The sequence below is a fragment of the Maniola hyperantus genome, chromosome 23, assembly GCF_902806685.2.
Source record: "Maniola hyperantus chromosome 23, iAphHyp1.2, whole genome shotgun sequence".
NCBI classification, from domain to species: domain Eukaryota; kingdom Metazoa; phylum Arthropoda; class Insecta; order Lepidoptera; family Nymphalidae; genus Maniola; species Maniola hyperantus.
In genome coordinates this window covers 5357511-5379487 of record NC_048558.1, presented here as the reverse complement: position 1 = coordinate 5379487, position 21977 = coordinate 5357511, and the positions used below count along the sequence as shown (strand labels likewise).

Genomic DNA, 21977 nt, shown 5'->3' with positions numbered 1-21977 from the left:
TTCATGATTCTAGGTCAACGGGAACCCTGTAGGTTCCTTGACAGACAGACAGACAACAAAGTGATCCTATAAGGGTTCCGTTTTTCCTTTTGAGGTACGGAACCCTAAAAAGGATAAAGTCACTGACTACTGATCTATCAACTGAAACTACTGGACCGATTGGACGGGAATTTAGCATTCGGTTAGCTATTATTACGTAGACATCAGCTAAGAAAGAATTTTTGAAAATTCAATCCCTAAGAGGGTAAAATTGGTGTTTGAAATTTGTGTAGTCCATCGTGGATGAAGTTGTTGCGGGCATAAGCTAGTTGCAGTACGCGGCCGAAAGTAATGTACATCGACCTTTAGGAGGAGATAGCAGATTTGTAGAGCACTGTCTCTGTCGTTGAGACTGACAAAACGTCATATACATAGGTATGAGTGACAGAGACAACACTTTCTAAAGGCCGATGTATATTACTTTCGGCCACGTACTGTACTCAAAATTTCGCAAAAAGTTACATTCATGATTCAGAGCTAGGCAGCTATGCAAACTCAACTCATTAATTAGGTACACAGTATACTGAGAAAATTCAATTAACCACACTTAACATGATCAATAACTCTAACGTATACCATGTTAATTACTATTTCAATTACCATACTTGTATTGTTCCTGGCTGCCCTATTTCTATCGAACTCATAAGGGACTATTGATCGTGCATACGCTCAAGTGGGCATGGTTCTCATAGAAAATAATTAACAGGCCTCATTGATCAAGTACCTACACCGACCTTTTTGTGTCTTAAGGTGACGCAGTACGCTCGACCTAACCTGTTTGCTTTTCACTTGACATTGTATGAGAAAGGTGAGAGGCACGATGATTTTCACTGAAATCAAGGGTTTAGGAAAAGTATTTTTGAGAAAAAACTACTGAGTTTATGTTTGCAAAGTATAGTTATTTCAACTAATGAATAAATAAACTATGTCTATTGTTAAATTTCTTTAGAATTTTCATACCCCTAATCTTATTTATTTACGCCCAAAGTTGTCATAAATTTACTGTTATATTAACAGTAAATATATGACAACTTTGGAATCTTTTGAGCCTCGCAACTTTAAAATCAATATTTTTTCCAATGTTTCATATATCAATAAACCTAGATAATGACGAGATTAATCGATATAATACTTAGTTTTGAGCGTACAATATCAAATAATGTAGTAATTACCCTCCTACGTTTGTATGAAGAAAGCTCCGTCCTGAGCCCTCTTAAGGGGAGAAATGAATGGATGAGACCCATGATACTTACGGCTTTCATAATAGAAAAGTTGCAAGATAATGACGTGATTATGTGGCTAATTTAGAAATTGCCATCTTGATCTGTAGCGTACTATAGGTACCTATAAGCCGTGATTTAGTACTTACGAAGTCCGCCTTCTATTCGGGAGGTCGGGGATTCGATCCCGAGTACGTACCTCTAACTTTCAGAGTTATGTGCGTTTTAAGAAATCAAATATCACTCGCTTTAACGGTGAAGGAAAACATCGTGAGGTAACTTGCATGCCTGAGAGTTCTCCATAATGTTCTCAAAGGTATATGAAGTCTGCCAATCCGCACTTGGCCAGCGTGGCGGACTATAGCCAAACCCTTTTCATACTGAGAGGAGACCCGTGTTCTGTAGTGAGCCTGCGATGGGTTGACCATGATGATGATAAAGATGATGAGGTACCTATTCATCAAAGTTTTGACACGAGTCGCAAGTAGGTCGTTACAAAGGTATGTATTGCAAATAAAGCATAATAAAGAATTCATTGCTGGTTATGTAGAAAATTTGCAATGTAATCCGTCGATCGAAATTTGATTCATTCGATATGCGATTCGATTACGAATTCGTGAACACTTTTAGTAAAACAACTGGCAATTTTATGGTGGTTTTATGCTGCCTTTTGCATTCAAGAAATAATTTTTACCTACGTAAAGTATCTGCATAGGTACCTAATATTATATTGGCAATACCTTCTGGCAATGTAATTTTCGCGTTGCCTAGCACCTCTTGGGATCCCAACGTGTAACGAATTCTGATGCTGATTAATAATACATTCTAAAGAGGAATGCGCTATCCTAAACATATACTTTTACTTTACCTTCAACCGGAGCCTTACATCCTATGTTTACAATCATCGGTCTATTTCTAAGAATCTATCCTAAAAAGGATTGTAAAAAAGCAAAAATGGCGGTTGTAATAATTACTACAAAGTTAATTATTAACTTAGGAGCTAGAATATTATGTCAATTGTCATGTCGATAAAATGTTCTAGTTACCTAACTTGAGATCTGAAACCTAGATAGTCTTTTAGCATTCAAGTAATACCTTTTAATTTGCATTTCGACTCCGTATTTTCCTAGCAAATCCGTGGCAACCGTCAGATTCCACATTAATTTAAATACCGTGCGAACTTTCCATGCGCCGGCGCACATTCGCCATACATGTACGTAGGGTTACCAGATTTGAATATTTAATTTCCGGACAAAAATTTTGGCAAATTTTCTCAAAAACTATCGGATATAAAAAAAGATTAGCAAAGTGCAAAGGATTAAGCGAGCTTGTGCTTTTACTATACGGCAATAACGCTAAAGAATTTTATGTGAAGGCAACTTTGTGTTGTTTCATATTAGTGTCATAAATTTCAATTTCTTCATGACTTGGTCATCGTCATCAAAGGTTTTGATTTTTATAAAACTTTATAGGCTTGCGCTTGGTTGCAATTATTAAATAGTAGGTAATGATGCAGCCTTAGTGAAGCGTACCTGCCTAGAAGGTCTCTCTTTTGAAGGTGCCAATATTATAGATAGCGAGGAAAACGGAAGCCGGAAGAGCACTCCATATTCTAGCAGTGAGTATTAAAAACGAGTAAGCAAATCACAATATTACTGCTTTAAAACCATAAATACTTTTTTAGACGAACCCACTGAAGTTCAGCTAATATTCTGGACATGTCAGGAGAATTCCTGTCGTGTGGTGACCCTACATGCATGCAGTTTGTATGTTGTTACGGTGTACCGCTCACTTCCCATGCTCTGTTTCTCAGCACCGAGTTTATTGTACGTTAATCATCGTGACCTGACCTTTGATAGATGTATCATGTACGGAACAGCCTAGAGCTCTAAGCTCAATAGGTAGACAGGATTTGACAATCTCACAAGCGCAGTGTTGGACGCTGCATGTGGACTATAAAATTCAAAATTTCATATGGTAGGCTTGCGCTTGACTGCATTCCCTGAAAACTTTACTTTGGCTGTTTCTTTCTTAATGCCGTATAAAGTACCTTTGATAATGCCGTGCCGCATGTTAGAGCAAAGGTCATCCTTACCTTTGGCTGAGTCAGTTTGGTACAATAGTTCTCTTACCTAAGGTTTAGTTTGTTGGGGAGTTTGGTTGGTCAAAGGTTGAAAGGCTTCGGGAATTTTGATGGAACATCTAGCATACACACTAGCTCTGAATCCTGGGTACATAAAGTTCTAAATATAGATTTAAATCTAGCTTTCCTTGTCTTAATTTCCTTAAAAGTATAGGAAAACTTATTAGCAATGGATAGAGTTTGCTAAACGGCGAACTCCGTCGCGGGTAAAGACATCGCGGGCAGCTTCTTTTCGTCTCTAAAACTACCAAAATCTTTGTAAATATCATTCACTACTTCTTCAATCCATCCTCCTTCAAAACATCCAAGCCTGGGAGGCTCGAACTTTTTGTTTGCAGCTTTTATACTTAATTTAAGTTTATAAAATTAAATTAAAATTACATATAATGTAAAAGACCTTCGATTCAATGCCCAATTTGAGGCATTTCACCAATATATCTCCAGAGACACGACAAAATAATTTGCAGTTTACACGAGCAATATTTACGAGACTTGTCGCATTGTCGCAGTGCCCGGTCGACTCTCGAGACACGAGGATCTGAAGGTTGTGAGATAATTATCTTTTAAGTACTTCGCGAGGTGACACAAAGAAGTTCTGATCATACATGCAGATATGAGAAAATGCCTGCGGCGTGAACATCACAGTCTTTATTATAATTTGAGATAATTGGCCAATATATTTAAATAGGTACGACCTTTGTTATTATTTGTTATAAATATTTCAAAAAAGTTGTGTTAGTTAAGTTTGTTCGACAATAACTAGCGACTGCTCGTGGCTTTGTCCTCGAATGACAGTGGATAAATCGGGCCTTATATTTAAAGGGAACCTCCGTTCAACATTTCAGATTGCTAGGTGCAAGGGCTAGGGCTAGGGAAGAGTCACGTCTATAAAACAGAATACATCTGTATCTTACATTATTATTAAATAGGTACATGTCACAATCTTGGCATACATAGACGTGCATATGAGTATTAATTTTCAAATATTTCACAATATCGACACAGAAAATACTTGATGGTATAACAAAACACAGAATACGCCTAATTCAACGGTGAGCATAACTTAAAATATTTTAGTGCTAATCCTGTTAGTACAGCAGAATATTTAGAAGGGAGGCTTCAATCACAGCTGGCTAAGTGCACTCCTAACGTCAAGCAAGAAATAAAACCTCAGTAACTACAAATTATTCATATCTATTTAAAAGTTCATCTACGATAACTTGAGTTACAGAAACAGCCATAATAACTAATAGACAAAACAAGCTTACCTTACCTTTTAGATATAATGACGCATCAATACAAGTTATAATATTCATACTTATCTAAAACTTCATCTACGACAACAAGTCGCAAAAACAATAACAGACAAAACAAACTTACCAGATATAAAATTCCATTAACTCCTTTTTAATTAAAATGTCGCTTTAATACCTATTATACATACCTAACTTAATGAATATTTGAGTCACGGAAACAGTCCTAATAGACAAAACAAAGTTACCAATTAGAAATGTATTCCTTTAACCCCTCTTATAATGCCGCATGTTAGAGCAAAGGTCATCTTCGCATCGCATGTGCGAGCGGTCTCATTAAAGCATCATAAGTCATATCTTATCACGCAATACCAATTCTCGACGCTTCTTGGAAACTTCGTAGTTCGTTCAGACATCCAGGCGTCATTGTGATTTGTGATGAATTTGTGACAGCTCATGCCTCATTACACTCGACATGCCTTTAGAGATAATTATCTTACACGTGCCGTGGTTATTTACTTATTTACACCAAGCCCTAGTTGGGTGCCCAAATAGTACGAGATAAGAACTGAACTACCTTTCATCCTGATAACAAGATGATAGGTTTTTTTATAAAACATAGTACCTTAAACCATCACGCCTTGCATGGGTTGTCTAATGGAATCAATTCAAGACAATCCTAAACTTATCTAACCGATTTTTTTGCATTTGCATGATTTGTTTGGTTTAGACTTGTATATAGCGGGATCTAGACCAAAACAACAGAAATCATTGCCAACGGACTTAAGCTGTCAATAAAGAGTTAAGTGACGATCAACACAACACAACGGATCAGCCTAGCTGCCCAGCGCGGAAATGCAGCCATTATATTTCATTCGGAAACTTTACAAACGAATATGTGGTCTTTTTTGGGCATTACATCCTTTCTTATTTTCTTTAGTGAATTTCACAAGAACGAATTTAAACTAAGGATGGTTGTTATTAGATTTGTGCTCTAGGAACGCCTCTACCGTCTTTCGGCGGACGCTACACCCACGTTCAATGTACAAATTCATCCTTCCTAACTTACTTCATATTTCCTTTGCAACGTTTTTATTTGCTACGTAATTGGAGAAGGTATTTCATTTTTCATTCTTTCATTTTCATTCATTTTCATTGTTAATATGGCCAACATTCAGAACGCTAGCAAAAACTTAGCGTTGTTTTATTATTTTATTTTAAAGAAGCCATGTTTAATGACTAATATTCCCCTTTCCTCTCCAACGAAGCGTCAAGCTTGTGCTAGGAGTAGGTACGACAATAGTGCAACGGGCGGGGTTCGTACCGTCGACTCCTTTACCCGTTGAGCTATTGAGGCTCCATTGTTTTAGGGCTCTGTATTTCAAGATACAGCACCCTTAAAAATTAGGATTGTGACTTGTGAAAACGGCATAATTTGTTAACTATAGCGAAAAATGAGGAATACGTTTTATGCTGATTCACGTGGAGGTATTTCCCGTTGACCTAGTATTTCTATTTGGCATGTTTTTGGACATGACTCATATATTTACCACAAAGCTTATACCAAGAGGAAGTAGGGCTGCCACAATGGTTGTAAAATGCCAATTTATAACCACCTAAGTCAGGTATTTCCCGTTGACCTAGTATTTCTGTTTGGCAAGTTTTTCGACATGACTCATATATTTACCATGAAGCTTATGCCAAGAGGAAGTAGGGTTGCCACAATGGTGTAAAAATGCCAATTTATAACCACCTAAGTCAGCTAGAAGTAACGCCATCCGTTAAACAGCTATCTTCTGGAGAACGGCTGGAGCTCTTTAATTTTCTGGTACGCACGTGGTGGTGGTAAATACGCTCGCGACTGGCAGCTAAACTCACGAGGTTTGACGGCTCTAAATTAAATTTAAAACTGTCTAACTATGTCTGTCCTTTTCATATTATATTAAGGAGGAAGAGGATGCGAATGCTCTAAAATTTAGTTGTAGTGCTCAGAATCAGTACCATTGTGTAGTTTATTGATGTCGGAGGCATCTACCTCTGTAGATATTTCATAAAACTATGGTTAGTACCAATAATTAAAAGAAAAGTCCTGACGCTCCAGCCGAAAAATATGGATCTAGAAATCTGAAATTTTGCACAGAAGTTCCCTTTGAATGTAGACAAGATATAAGGCTGGATTTTTAGAATTCCCATTAGCCCGCGTGCGGTCGCTAGTTATCAATAACAAATTAACAATAGATTTAAAATGCAACTTAGAAAATAAATTTTGAGATAAACTAGTTACTGACTTAAATGCTCTACCAATTAACAAAATCAGTAAGTACCTATAGTCCACGACAGGTCGACAGTCGAGGCGGCGATCGGGGTATGAGGCGGGGGTCGCCCCGCGCACCCGCATGTCACCCGCACCGGTTTAGCGCGGGGGCCGTGCTGGTGTGCGGGTCGTTGCTTCCCCGATTGCCATTTCGACCTGTCGCGTACAACACAACTCATACTACTCATAGTAGAAACTTGAAAGGATGTGAGTAATATTAGAGGCCGTCAGTGCGTGATCCACTTACGCGCGTCCGGTGTCACAGGTAGCGTGGTTAACCTACGACCCACATCACTGGTATCATACGATTATAATATCGTGTCGTGCAAGATAATGTCGTCTTGTATGATACATCCTTGTAATCCCTATTGTTGGCAATTTAAGCCTGACTAGCTCAAAGGTTCAGGATTTTTTTTTAATCTACAAAATGGGCTGATAATTACGATCGATATTTTGTTTCAAACGCATTTGCGCTGCGCTGCCCGACGCGACGCGACGCGACAGTGCCTTGCTCCATACAAACTTATATTTGCCGCGCCGCGTCGCTCAAGTGCGCTTTGCTCCATAAAAATTCATATAAAGTATAAACTATATTTGCGCAGCTCAAGTGCGTTCGGACCTTTACAACGAATCGCCAACAGATTTAAACAGGATTTGTTTTAGGAAATCCACAACAACCAACATGGGAAGACATTAGAAACATTTTGAATTTTTTTTTTATATATTAAATTATTTATTATCCTAGACGGTTTATGAGCCAATAAGCATTCCAGTTTACTGTAACTCGCAACAACAACGCGCGTCGTAGGTAGTTGCTAAATATAAAAACAATTCATTTATTCATAGTGGACCATTTGTAAACATAACCTATTTAAATGAATTCCATACCATTAACTCCATGACGCCAGCTTTATGCCGTGACTCACCATATAGAATATCACGGAAGGAGCCCAAAGGAAACCTTATAACAGGATTGAGGAACTTTCAGCTAATAACATTTGCGGTTTATGACTTATGACGGAGTCATTTATGGACATACATTGCATTGTATGCAGTAATGTATGCTGATTAAATTCTTATGCGCATTTCATTTCCATATTCCAATGTTGTGGTCATTAAAGCTAAATACGTGCTTGGACAGTTTTCCTTTTTCAAAGTAAGTTTTTTTAGTGTACTAATCCAATCATATGCCAAATAACTTGCAGAAATGGACTTGCTGCGAATGTTTGATAAAGTTGTAAAAAAAAGAGAACATTACGGCATTCCATTTCGAATGTCTGGTCAGTGGTCACTAATACCTTTCTACTAATTCCAACGTATAGAGTGTAGACGGTTCCTAATCACTTGTCACTATGCAGGTTAGTAGATGACAAATATTTTAATGTAGATAACGGGTACATACCACGATTAATTTGATATTTTTATTTGTCGATATTTCAACCCAAGTGCACGGGTCGTGGTCACGACGGGACTGCGGTGCTGCGAGAGATGAAGTTCGAGCTATCATGGGCAGTAGCGAAACTACCCTCTTTCTTGTTGACTTCTAGACGACCCGTGCAATTGGGTTAAAATATCTATAAATAAAAATATCAAATTAATCGTGGTATGTATGTACCCGTTCTCTACATTAAAATATGTCGTTAAACCACGAAATAAGCAAAATACTAAGCCATCGTAAGTGTAAGCATATCTTCTGTGGTGTAAGCCAAGGCAAACACAGCGGACAGCGCAACTGCCTGACTCCTGCAAGTTTTTACTGCTAGAGGACACTTGGATTAAGATAAACTCATACAGTAAATAACGTCATACTGAGAGCCTATAACATTCTGAATTCAATATCTCTATGGCCTATCTTATCTGTGACCTATATCAAGTCTCTCCACAGCGTATTATACAATCAATGTCAAGTTAGTACCGTTATCTAGGTCTTGAGTTCATAATAATAAAGCTTTAATACCTGCCTGTTATAATAATATCCTATTACTACCCCTATTATAAATGCGAAAGTGTGTTTGTTTGTTGGTTGTCAACAACGTATCGACGTGATTTTTTGGGTATAGTTTAAGACATGGAGAGTGACATAGGCTACTTTTTATCCCAGAAAATCAAGGAGTTCCCACGGAGTTTTTAAAACCAAGATCCACGCGTAAGGAGTCGTGGGCATCAGCTTTTACTACGAGAATGTGTGTTTGTTGGTTGTCCTTCAATCATGCCGGAACAGAGCGAAGTACCGAAGAGATTTTTTTAATAGATATAGTTAAAAACCTGGAGAATGATATTATAGGCTACTTTTTATCCCGGAAAAATCGAATGTTTCCACGAGTTTGTCAAACCTAAATCCACGCAGTCGAAATTGCAGGCAGTATGGATATAAGTTTTTACGAGTATATTGGTATACTACTTACGAAATTGGTACTAGAATATTTTAGCGAAAAACTTTATGGTTATTCTGTGTAATAAGAAGTAGGTACATATTTTTTCTAGTTATTTAACTACTAAGTAATTCTTATTCATGTTCTACTTAGAAAAACATCGGTACTTTTAAATATGGTGACTAAACGTTTACGTCAATTGTTTTGTGATAAAAATATAGCAATAAAATAAATAGAAATAGTAACTAAGATGCATTGTTAGTTTCCAACAAATCTGAACTAACCAGAAAAATACAATATCCAACAAACACTGTTATTCGGGAATAAACCTATACCAACATTTTGTTAGGTAGGTACTATGTCGATGACAAACTTAGGTAATTAAAATAACTTGATTGCACTGTGTACAAACAACCCTGACAAAGTCCCAACTATTATTATAAATGCGAAAGTGTGTTTGTTGATTTGTCCTCTAAATCTAATCACTTGATTTTTTGCGAGCTGTAGATGGACATAGGCTACTTTTTGTACTTTTTAGGGTTCCGTACCGCAAAAGGAAAAAAGGAACCTTTATATGATCACTTCGTTGTCTGTCTCTTTGATTTTCCGGGATAAAAAGCCTATGTCCTTCCCCGGGATGTAAGCTACCTCTGTACCAAATTTCATCATAATCGGTTAAACCGTTGGGCCGTGAAAAGCTAGCAGACAGACACACAGCCAGACACACTTTCGCATTTATAATATTAGTATGGATTGGATATGTATTAAATCAGAGCGTCCACGTCCACTCGGTCAACACTCCTCTAATCGAATCAGCGACGGCTTTAAGGTCCTTGACCTTAATGTAGAGTGACCATGAAAACCTATTTCGACACCAAACTAGAGGACCTAAACCAGCTGATGCCCGCGACTTCGTCCGAGTCCCGCGGATACTGTCTTTATCCGTGGATTTTCCAAAAAAAAAAATCTTTCATACAAACCTTGTCCTGACAACATAAAAAAAAAGAATTATACAATTTGGTGCAGTCGTTTGGAAGTTATATGCAACATTTCGACACTTAAAAGATCTTTCAATTTCTATCTATTTAAAAAAAATATAGATAGAAATTGAAAGATTTTTTATTCAATTAACTTTCACAAGTGCTTTTGAATCGTCAAATGCATCTATCACCTATGTATCTATTAAAAGTAATTTAAGCTAAAGATTACTAGTACTTAAGATTACTATATAATATCCGAAAAAAATAAAACCTATGGTACGCTTAGCACTTATACATTTTGTAATTTGTATTTACACATACAATTTGGCTGTATGCTACTAGACAGGAATGCTAAAATTAGCAGCTACATAATAACATAATATTTATATATTGACGTATGCAAATATAATAAGCTATGATAACCTAGTGGTTAGGAGGTCCGTCTTTTAAACGGGGGTCGGGGGTGCGATCCCGAGTTATGTGCGTTTTAAGTAATTAAATATCAGTAGCTTTAACGGTGAAGGAAAACATCTTGAGGAAACCTGCATGTCTGCTGAGCTCTCCAGAATGTTCTCAAATGTGTGTGAAGTCTACCAATCCGCACATGGCCAGCGTGGTAGATTATAGCTAAAACCATATTGATACTATAGTGATTGCCCATGATTTTCTGCGAACATAGTATGTTGATACCTACTGAGTCTGTGGTTCTCATTCTTACATAGTACCTTATGTATGTTCGCACTTAATTATGAGTTGTAACTATAATGGTCTATAAAACAACGATAATATATCAATCGATGTCTATTTCGTGGTTATCAATAGTACAAAAATGGCCATAACTCATATAAACACTATAAACATAATGGCAGTGTTATGTAAACACGTTTTGTCCTCGAATGTGTCACTCGTAAGCAGTGACTCATTCGCTGTCCACGATGATATTATCGTAATCATGTGCTGCTGTTGTAAATATAAAATATTTTGAAAGGAGGTATAGTGATTGACTGCTCTGAACTACACAACAAGCTCTGCTGCGTTTATGCACCCTCTAATTACAGCTATCTCCGCCACCGCTCCAAATTTTTCGTAAGTCCGTTTAGTCGCACGGTAGCACGCACAAATAATAATAATAATAATAATAGTGCACTTTAGAAGGGTTGGATATTGAATTTAACATTACGCGGCAGAAAGTAATGTACATTGGCCTTTAGAATGACATTTCTACTTTGTAGAGCGTTGTCTCTGTCACTCATACCTATTTGAAACGCTCTACGAAACCGCTATCTCTTTCTAAAGGTCGATGTACACAGTACAATATTTTCTGCCGCGTACTGTTCTACTGTCTGTTTACTAGAACTTTACGTCGATAATGACCCTGGCATCTGCTGGTTTGAACTACATCTTGAAAAAGTATAAGGAATAACCGGTACTAAATCCATAAATGGCCGTATAAATTACATTATGCACTGGCGACAGCCGCGTTCTTACTCTATTAGGTATAATAAAAGTTATGGGACCTAATGTAATCTTTATAGGCTCTATCTCGACTGCTTGATTCTGTATTATTTATCCGTATTCGGATTATTCTGATATATTACGAACAAAGAACGTCTGTAATGATATAAATATAGTTAACGGCCGAAAGTAATGTACATCGACATTTAGAAGGAGATAGCTGATTTGTAGAGCGTTGTCCCTGTCATTGAGACCGACAAAACGTTATATATATGTATGAGTGACAGAGAAAATGCTCTACAAAGCCGAAATATCATTCTAGTTACTTTCTGCTGCGTACTGTAAGTACATATTATAAGAAATCCGCCTCCTGATCAGAGGTCGGGGGTTCGGATTCGGGCACGCACCTCTAACTTTTCGGAGTCATGTTCGTTTTAAGTAAATCAAATATCAGTTGATTTAACGGTAAAGGAACGCATCGTGAGGAAACCTGCATGACTGAGAGTTCTCCATAAATGTTCTGCTGGCAATGGGTTGATCATGATGATGATTATCGTACTATTATTAGTAGGTACTTTAAAGACAGAGGAATTAGTAAATATTATGTTGCGGTCAGTTAGTTATATTCGTCCTGATAACTAATTGAAAAGTGGGTTATGTTCTACATTGGTTTAAAATATATAGTTACAGAGGTGTATTGTTGTTACTAATTCTCAGACAGAGGACATTAAACCCAACGAGCCGCTAGATCCAGGCGGCCAAATCCGCAGCGTGTGGAAGACCTATGTCCAGTAGTGGACGTCTCGATCGGTTGATGACGATGACTAATTCAGCTCAAAGACTATAAAGCACTTTTAAGCTCTCCGTTTTGTATGGGAGCCCCCCTGAAATAACACTTTTTGTATTTTTTTATGCAATACTAGCTGATGCCTGCGACTTCGTACGCGTGGATTTAGGTTTTCAAAAATCCCGAGGGAACTCTTTGATTTTTAGGGTTCCGTACCTCAAAAGGAAAAACGGAACTCTTATAGGATCACTTTGTTGTCTGTCTGTCTGTCTGTCTGTCTGTTTGTCCATCTGTCTGTCAAGAAACCTACAGGGTACCCGTGGACCTAGAATCATGAAATTTGGCAGGTAGGTACATCTTATAGCTGACATTTGGGGAAAAACCTGAAAACCGTGAATTTAGGGTTAGATCACACAAAAAAAATTAAATTGTGGTCATGAACTAATAATTAGTATTTTCAACTTTCGAAGTGAGTGACTATATCAAGTAGGGTATCATATGAAAGGTCTTCACCTGTACATTCTAAAACAGATTTTTATTTATTTTTAAGCATCATAGTTTTTGAATTATCGTGCAAAATGTCTAAAAAATACGACTGTATTACGGAACCCTCGTCGTGCGAGCCTGACTCGCACTTGGCCGGTTTTTTGGGATAAAAGTAGCCTATGTCACTCTCCAGTTCTTTGAGTAGGTATACCCAGGCAAAAAATCACGTCAATCTGTTGCTCGGTTGCGACGTGATTGAAGGACAAACCAACAAACAAACACACTTATAATAAGGGTACTGATTCGGCTGAAGGCCATCCGTTTACATAATATTATGTTTAAAGAAGTAATTACGTTCAGTAATTCAAAAGTTATAAGACTGTGACAGACGGACAGACGGACAAGTGCAACTTTACTCAAGTAGACTCAATAAAATACATAATAATATCATTCAAACCACTACAACGAAGCAATATGCCCAGAATGCCTGGCTGTTACCCTGCTGAATAGTCAAAATATGTTGTGTGTTGGCCTGGGCCAAGGCAACTACCAACTTTTTAATCGCCTGTGGGCTCAGTGGCATATTAATTAAATTGCTAGAGAAAACGCCTCCTCCTATCGCATTCATTGTAAGCTCTGCAAAAAATGACTTCTAAAAGTCCTTTTGAAGGTGGTTCGTAAGTTTTATCGTGAAACAATGGCTGGGATCTGATAACTTGATTGTAGTGGGTATCTCAAAGTATGACTAATGTACAGAAGCGGTCAGAATTTTTGAAATGTCACGGGTATCATTTATCAAATAAAGTTATTAAGTAGTATAAATTAGTGATAGTTGTGTGTACATATTATATACCTACTGGGGCTACTGGTTAATAGGGATGATGATAATTTTGAAATTCTTCTTATCAGCCGCTGAATTCAGGAAATGTTAATTTCCGGACGACGTTATCATCTCGCCGAATGAATAGTTTAGCTGCTAAATCTGCTTCTTTCACACTTTAATTTAATTTAATTTAAATATTATTTTTTAATGTGTTTGTGTTTGTAATTGTGCTTTGTTGTGTCTTTTCTGTTATATTTATAATTTAAGTTTCTAACTGTGGCGTCACCCGGGTCACAGCTGAAAATCAGCGTCCTGCATCTTATGTGTGTTAACGCATATGATGCGACATTATGCTGAGCTGTACACCCATTTGGGGTGGGGTGTCACAGATGAAAATGTTACATTTGTACTTTGTTTTTATCTGTGACACCAACAACAAATAAATGCATTTTCTTTCTTTCTTTCTTTCTTTCTTTCTAAATATCTCTATGTGTCTCTATGAAAATTTCTCAATGCCACAGTAAACTGTCAGTTTCCAACAAAACGTCGAGGCTCCACCTGCACTGGCAGGCGTCAAATGTTACCTATATTTGACGGTAAGTAAGCCATGAAACTACTATGTATCTTTGATTTCACACATGGGTATAATCCTAGAATAAGAGGGGGATTCCAACATCAATGGGTATAATAATAGGATTTCACGCGTGCACACCTGCTACGTCACCCGCGCTCGCCTGTACCCGGTGCACCGGGTTAATGCGGGGGCTGTGCGGGTGTGCGGGGCGTTCCCTCCCCGATTGCCATTTCAACCTGTCGCGTACCTGTTTTGTTTGTCAGCTTCTCAACCTATTTAATTAACGCGATAAGAGAAATTCGAGTTATAATATCAGTTTAGTGGTTTTAAATACCTTATGCGCTAACAAAAAAAAAAAGTTACACTTTCATAAAAATTCAAAATAAACATACTTAAAGCTGAATGAATGAATATTTATTACTAGCTGATGCCCGCGACTGCGGCCGCGTCATACCCATGCAAAAAATTACATCAATCCGCTGCACCGTTGCGTCGTGACAAGGACAAACCAACAAACAAACACACGTTCACATTTATAACAACTGATACACCACATCTCTTTACATTAGCCCTAAAAGATAGGATGATGATTCATATTCATTATGTTAAACATTTTGCGTAATACGTTATGTAAACCCATTTTCACACAAAAACCAAATCGTTTGTTATTCTTATCACAAAACTATTTCTTGAGTGACAGACAGACAACGAAGTGATCCTACAAGGGTTCCGTTTTTCCTTTTGAGGTACGGAACCATAAAAATTAAAATAAATCATGATATTACTATATTACTCTTACTTACTTATATTAGTTCTACTAGATAGTGGCATTGACCTTAAAAAGCTCACTACTAGTAAACATACACGTCCGGCCATTTTAATGGGTCACCGCTCTTTTCAATTAAGCTGATATAGCACGAAGGTTATCAGTAAACGGTATGCCGTGAGGCCAATTATTATTTTATTTGTGCTAAGATGAAATTTATGTGATGTTATCTTTGCACAAATAAAATAAGTAAACATGTAAAATAAGAAGTTTAGTATAATAAAGCTAAACTAAAAATGTATTTTTTGTTAAAAAAATACTGTTTAGTACGTATTTATTTGCTAAAATTGAAACCTCCAGTTCCATAAGTCCATTCCATAAGACATATGCGTGTTACAACTCACATGATAAAAGATTAATTCAATTTAAATTCATGTACACATCTAAATGCTTGACTTACCACCGATAACAGAGCTAAAAAAACGAAATGAGTTTTTTAACGACCGAAATTATTAATAAATCTATCTGTAATCTGTCGAAAACTTATTTTATAGCAAAGTTGTTTAGTCAAAAATTGTATGATATTTTTTTGAAAATAACAACGTAGCTAAGTAACTTATCGACAGATTACACACAGACCGATTAATTATTTGTAGGTTTGCTAATAATTTATTATTCTGTCTGCATTTTATTATTAACTAGCTGATGCCAGGTGACTTCGTCTGCGTGGAACTAGGTTTTAAAAAATCCCGTGGGAACACCTTGATTTTCCGGGATAAAAAGTAGCCTATGTCACTCTCCAGGTCTTTAACTATATTCATGCAAAAAATCACGTCGATCCGTTGCTCCGTTGTGACGTGATTGAAGGACAAACCAGCAAACAGACACACTTTCGCATTTATAATAGGGGTAGTGATTATTTCGGCCGTAAGTGTTTATTCATGAAAATATTTGCATGCAAAAACGGCATCTGAATATTTTTCCAGATTGCTTTTCACTGTTGCACTCATTATGTAACGCTTCGCGGTAATTATAACAAGTGATCCTCTTATGAGTGTTTAACTAGTTACAAATGGATGACCTTGTTACCACATTTCGGTGCTAACGGACCGTGGCCATGTGGAAAAAATATGAATTTCAGTCTTTCACTTTCGTTTAAATTACTGTAAGTGTAACCATAAACTTTTAATGCTAGAGTTAATGCTCGTAACTTTAGTATGATCTTCGTAACTGTATAATAGAATAGAATAGAATGTTTTTTTTATTCATGTAAACTTACAACAAGTACGTGTAACAAGTACTTATGAATAGTCAGGTAATTTTAATTTACCACTGGTTCGGAATGCCGTTCCTACCGAGAAGAACTAGCAAGAAACTCGGTGGTTGCTCTTTTTAATTTTTCAATAATAATAATTATTATTATTCTCCTTCTCAATCATACTCTTGACAGAGTGGTTGTGCTCGTGCTGTTAGGAGGTCCGCTTCGACAGTCTTTTGAAAAAAAAAAACCACAAGAAATGTCCAACGAATTTAATTTGGAAATTCACACACACGGAACTTTTACTTCACGCGAATACAGTAGTTTCAGTGTTAACTATTCAATATGGAAATGTGGACTGCTTCGCCGCCTCGCGGGTTGTTCGCTTTATATAAATTGAAATGCTGAAGCAGCGAATTAGCACGTCATGTTAAAATTATTAATTTATAACATTTCCCCCCTTTAGACGAAGCTTTAATTTAAAATAAAGCGTAGTAAAAAAAAGAAAAGGAAAAGGAGAGAAATGGTAAAATATTCTACATAATTTAATTATTTGAAAGATTTCTTTGCACTGATGCACTAAGATTTCGAAGGTCTACAGATGCGTTATCTTCATCATCTGTTATCTGTGACATTTCAATAGAACTTTGGGCTTTGTTTTCTTTATGCGAAATCTTTTTGCGATTACATTGGAAAAAAAATTGAATGCAGAATTTGTTACAATTACGTTGTTTAAAACATCTGATAATCTTATAACATAAAAATAGAAAAATTAACGAAATAATTATATAAGTAAAAGCAGAATAATACGAGCTATATTTTATAAAATGAGATTCCTCTTGGATCCTGTTGATTTGCAACTCAAGATCGTTGAATTGGTTTATCGAATTTTTTAAGGAATCTAAATTAATATTACTTAGGTTAATAGGTGATAGAAGAGGAATCGTTTTGTTAACAATCTCTTGGTTGCAGCAGTTATCATTAGTTATATCAAAATTAATATTAAAGTTATTATTATCAATAGTTAAATTTGAAATGGTAGAAGGTATAAATTGAATCGTTTTAAAGTAACCAATGCAACCTTTGTTCAGTTTTAATATTCCAGTGCCAGATATAGAATAATCCTTAAAGTTATCATTACAATTGATAGTTAGTTTGCTTGTTTTTGACTGTACAAATATCCATTGATTATTTTTTAATTTATGCCATATGTCAATAAGACCATATAGGATTTTCGGTTCACATTCCCTTGGTAAAGATAGAGTTACTTCAGTTAAAAGTTTTGTCTCGCATGAAGGATTCGAATTTACAGAATAAATTGACTCTAATTTACAGATGGAATTTTCACTATTTAAAATAGTACAATCTCTTAAAGTATCTAATAATACGTAATTTAATCTATCGTCAGTTATAGCTAAATAGGGTTTAGTAGGTTTGATTAAGGCAAAACTTTTGGATTGTCCTTCGTAATGAGGAGTCGGGAGCGGGATTGTTTTATAGACGTTATACTTAACGGGAGAGACAAGAGGGATCTGTATTACAAATACTATCTTATTGTTATAGAAATAGGAGACTAACTTAGATATATCTATAATGGTATGTATATTTTCTATACTTAGTGCTACAGGAAAATCTAAACCTTTATTGATTGAGTTTCTGTGTTTAGACAGTTCATCATACAGTTTTACAGGACTTAGAACAGAAGGATGTAGAACATTAACTTTTGAAAACAAAATTGCGTTTATTACAGTATCGAGAAAATTTGAGATAGCTAGTAAAGAGCTTTCGATTATATTAACTAAGCTATTAAATCTAGTTAAATACATTAATTTTTCATTATCACTAGTAACATAAGACAATATATCGTTTAATTTATTAATCTGAGAGTTTAACTTTATCTCATTTTGATTTAACCTAGAAATAGTAGAATTAAAAGTATTAATAGACGACTTAACTATATGAATATTATCTTTCATTAAATGAAATATCTCAGATTCAGATCTCTGACAAGAGCTAATTGCAGCATCATATTTTCGGGCATCTTCAGCATCTAAAGTGCCAAAGAAAAACTTAAGGATTTCACCACCAAATTCTAAAGATCTTTTGAATCTAGCAGGATTTTCGCTTGAGATAATATGAGATAGAGATTGAGCCTTGAGATAATTGGATTCTAGAAGCATAGGCTATTGGTTTGTCCTTGCCGACAGGGCCTTGAGATAGCACTGCGCCAACGGCGTAGTTGCTGGCGTCTGTGGTAACGATAAATGGTTGAGAAAAATCAGGGTATTGGAGAAGAGGAGCTGAGGTTAACTTTTCCTTCAGGAGGTTAAAAGCTTGGTCTTGTTCTATAGACCAATGAAAAGTGACATCCTTTTTGAGTAAAGATGTTAGAGGTTTTGTGATCTTGGAGAAATTGTCAATAAATCGGCGGTAATAACCAACGAGACCGAGGAATGATTTTACTTCTTTAGGATTTTTAGGAATTGGGAAATCACAGACTGATTTAATTTTTTCTGGGTTTGGAGAGACACCTTTATCCGTTATAATGTGACCTAGATAGGTGACTTCCTTTCTAAGGAATTCACATTTATCCGGTTGTAATTTGAGATTATAATCTCTGAAACGGTTGAATACCATTTTCAGTTTTTCACAATGTGATTTGAGATCTGCACTATAGATGATACAGTCATCTAAATAGACATAGCAATGTAAACCTTGAAGACCTGATAATACTGTGTTCATAAGACGTTGAAAAGTACTGGGAGCGTTCTTAAGTCCGAACGGCATCCTAGTGAATTCGTAGTGGCCTGTTGAACCATTTGTGTTGACTACAGTAAAACCAGTTTTAGGTGCATCTGAAGGATTCAGCGGAATTTGATGGAAACCGGAGACTAAGTCCAGTGTGCTAAAATATTTGGAATGACCTAGTTGATCTAGGATATCTGTGATCAAGGGAATAGGATATACTTCGGATACAGTGACGTCATTGAGGCGGCGGTAGTCGATAACTATTCGCCATTTCTTTTTCCCGGATGCGTCCATTTTTTTGGGAACCACCCAAACGGGAGCATTCCATGGAGAGATAGACGGTTTAATAATTTTCTGTTGTAGCATTTTCTGGATTTGGGAATCGACTTCGTTTTTATGACATTCGGGAAAACGGTAAGATTTTACATTAATAGGAGAGCTATTACCCGTGTCAATAGAGTGTTGAATAGCGTTAGTATGAGTTAGAGTGTCTCCTTCGAGATAAAATATATCAGAGTATTCAGAACAGCACTCTAAGAGAACTTTTCTCTCCTCATCGTTAAGATGTGAGTGTCTTATAAGACTTAGAACACGATCGAGTCGATTTGATGAAGAATTAGAAACGTGGTTGACAATTTCGGGGGATTGAGACACTTGGCGTAGTTCAGAGAAGTCTATAGGAGTTAAATGAACCTTGAAGTCTTGGATTTCTATTTGAGATTCAGTGGTATTTAAAACAGAGACATTGACTTTATAATTAGGCTTGAAACTTACTATACAGTTTGCTATATATACACCTTCGGATATAGAGTGATCTAATATGAGTGCGTCTTTTAAATGACGTAACTCGAACTTGTCATTTGAGACAGTGCATTCAACAATAGCTTCGGAGCGAGCCGGTATTATATATCTAGGGCTCGAATAATGAATTGGTAAAGTGTAATTTGAGATAGTAAGGGATTTTGTATTATAATCGATATTAGTATGGAAAAAATGTAGAAAATCGGTACCTAAGATACCGTCTGATTCCAGATTCAGAGCGTCAGTTATGACGTGGAATTTAAAAGAAATGGTGTGGTCGTTTATATTAAGGTTAAGCACAACTGTTCCTAAAGTTTCGCTGTAGGAATCTTTATCGTTTATGCCTTTGAGTTTTATAATTTCTTGAGACAATTGGGGCTCTGCTGGTAAACACGAGCGCTTAATAATGCTGACACTTGCGCCTGTGTCAACTAAGAAACAGAGAGGTTTTTTATTACATTCTATTTGTAAAAATGCATGAGGTAAGGACACCAACTTTTTCAGGGTGCTTGTTTCGAAGATCGGGACGTCTTTAAGAGGCAATGAGCTTTTGCTTGCGTTGCTTTGGGGGTCATTTTGAATGACTTTAGATTTTGTAAGACTCAGTTGATCATTTGAAGGAAACTGAGATTTAAACGATTTTGTAGTATAAGAGCTAGTATAAGAATTAGAATGAGATATAGTATTATTTGAGCAATCTTCTTTGGAATGCTTTGTATTCGATTTTGTAGGAATCAGTGAGGATTTAGGATAATATGATTCAGCGATATTTTGGCAGTCTTTTGGTGATTGCCGGGATATAAAAGATTTGGTATAAGATTCAGTGTGACTCGGACAGTCATGTAGCGATTGCCGAGATGTAAACGATTTGGGGGAATTAGTATAAAAGGATTTAGTAGTTCGAGTGCCATTTTGGATTGTTGATTTCGGCAGGCACGCATCCGAAATCAGTTTAAGTTTTTTGATTCAGGGACGTAACTATTCGTCACTTCATTTAAGGATTCAGAGTATTCATACATGTTAACATTAGCACTGTTACTATGAGAGGGACCCGACGGAGGGTGAGAGTTCATCCGACGCTGATTATTATTATATTGGCGCTTACGACATTCTGAGATAAGATGTCCTTTGTGTTTACAATAGGCACAGGTTTTGACGAAATTTGAGTCCTTTGATGAACTTTGACTTGTTTCTGCAGAATATTGAGGGTTAGCGGGAGGAATATGGAAAGATGATCTCTGTGTGAAATCGTGCTTTTTCTTAAAGCACTCTGAGAAACTATGATTGGTCTTCTTACATAAGGAACAAAATTTAGTTGGATGTTTTGGTTGAGTAATTTTTACAAGTTTGAAAATTTTTTCTTCTTCGACTGCTAGAGAAATTGCTTCATTAAGTGTCGAAGGGTTTCTGCAGCGGACAATATTAGAAATATTAGGGTTAAGACCTAATTGGAATAAGCTTAAGGCGAGTTCTTCCATAGCTGTGATTTTGCCTAGAAGGAGATTACGATCAGTGCATGAATTTTGAATATCAGCTTGAAGTCGAGTTAGGCATGCTTCGAGTCTGATAGAATATTGTGTCACACTTTCGGACTGGCCCTGTTTACAGTTTTGGAGATCAAGTAGCAGATGGGACGAGTGTTTTTTCTCGCCAAACGTGCTTTTTAAATATGATTTTAATTCATCCCAATTATTGAAATTTTTAAAACTGCAGGCTAATTGTGCTTTGCCCTCAAGTTGGGAGATTATATATTTACATAAGATATTTTGCTGGTCGGGAACAGCTAAACTGATTGCGTTATCGCAGTTAGTTAGGAACGCGGCAAGAGTTTCCTGATTCCCGTCATAAGACCTTACGAATTTAGTGAGCACAGAGAGAGGCACTTTTACGTCCGAACTTTCTGACTTTAAACTCATTTTTGATTACTGAAACTGAGATATGGAGAGAAAAAAAAAGGA

The 21977-nt window shown here is 36.5% G+C and overlaps 3 protein-coding genes across 3 annotated transcripts in view; 2 read left to right on the top strand and 1 right to left on the bottom strand.

Annotated features, from left to right (window-relative positions):
- Nucleotides 1–17425, top strand: part of LOC117993264 (tubulin beta chain) — a 146556-nt gene extending 129131 nt beyond the window's left edge. Inside the window, exon 3 of the mRNA XM_034981019.2 lies at nucleotides 17411–17425. The gene's annotated coding sequence lies outside the window, so the exon portion shown is untranslated. The remainder of the gene's footprint in view (nucleotides 1–17410) is intronic.
- Nucleotides 1–21977, bottom strand: part of LOC117993102 (uncharacterized) — a 254416-nt gene that overhangs the window by 5393 nt on the left and 227046 nt on the right. The window lies entirely within an intron of this gene.
- Nucleotides 1–21977, top strand: part of Fim (plastin-2 Fim) — a 76573-nt gene that overhangs the window by 30757 nt on the left and 23839 nt on the right. The gene's annotated exons all lie outside the window — the stretch shown is intronic.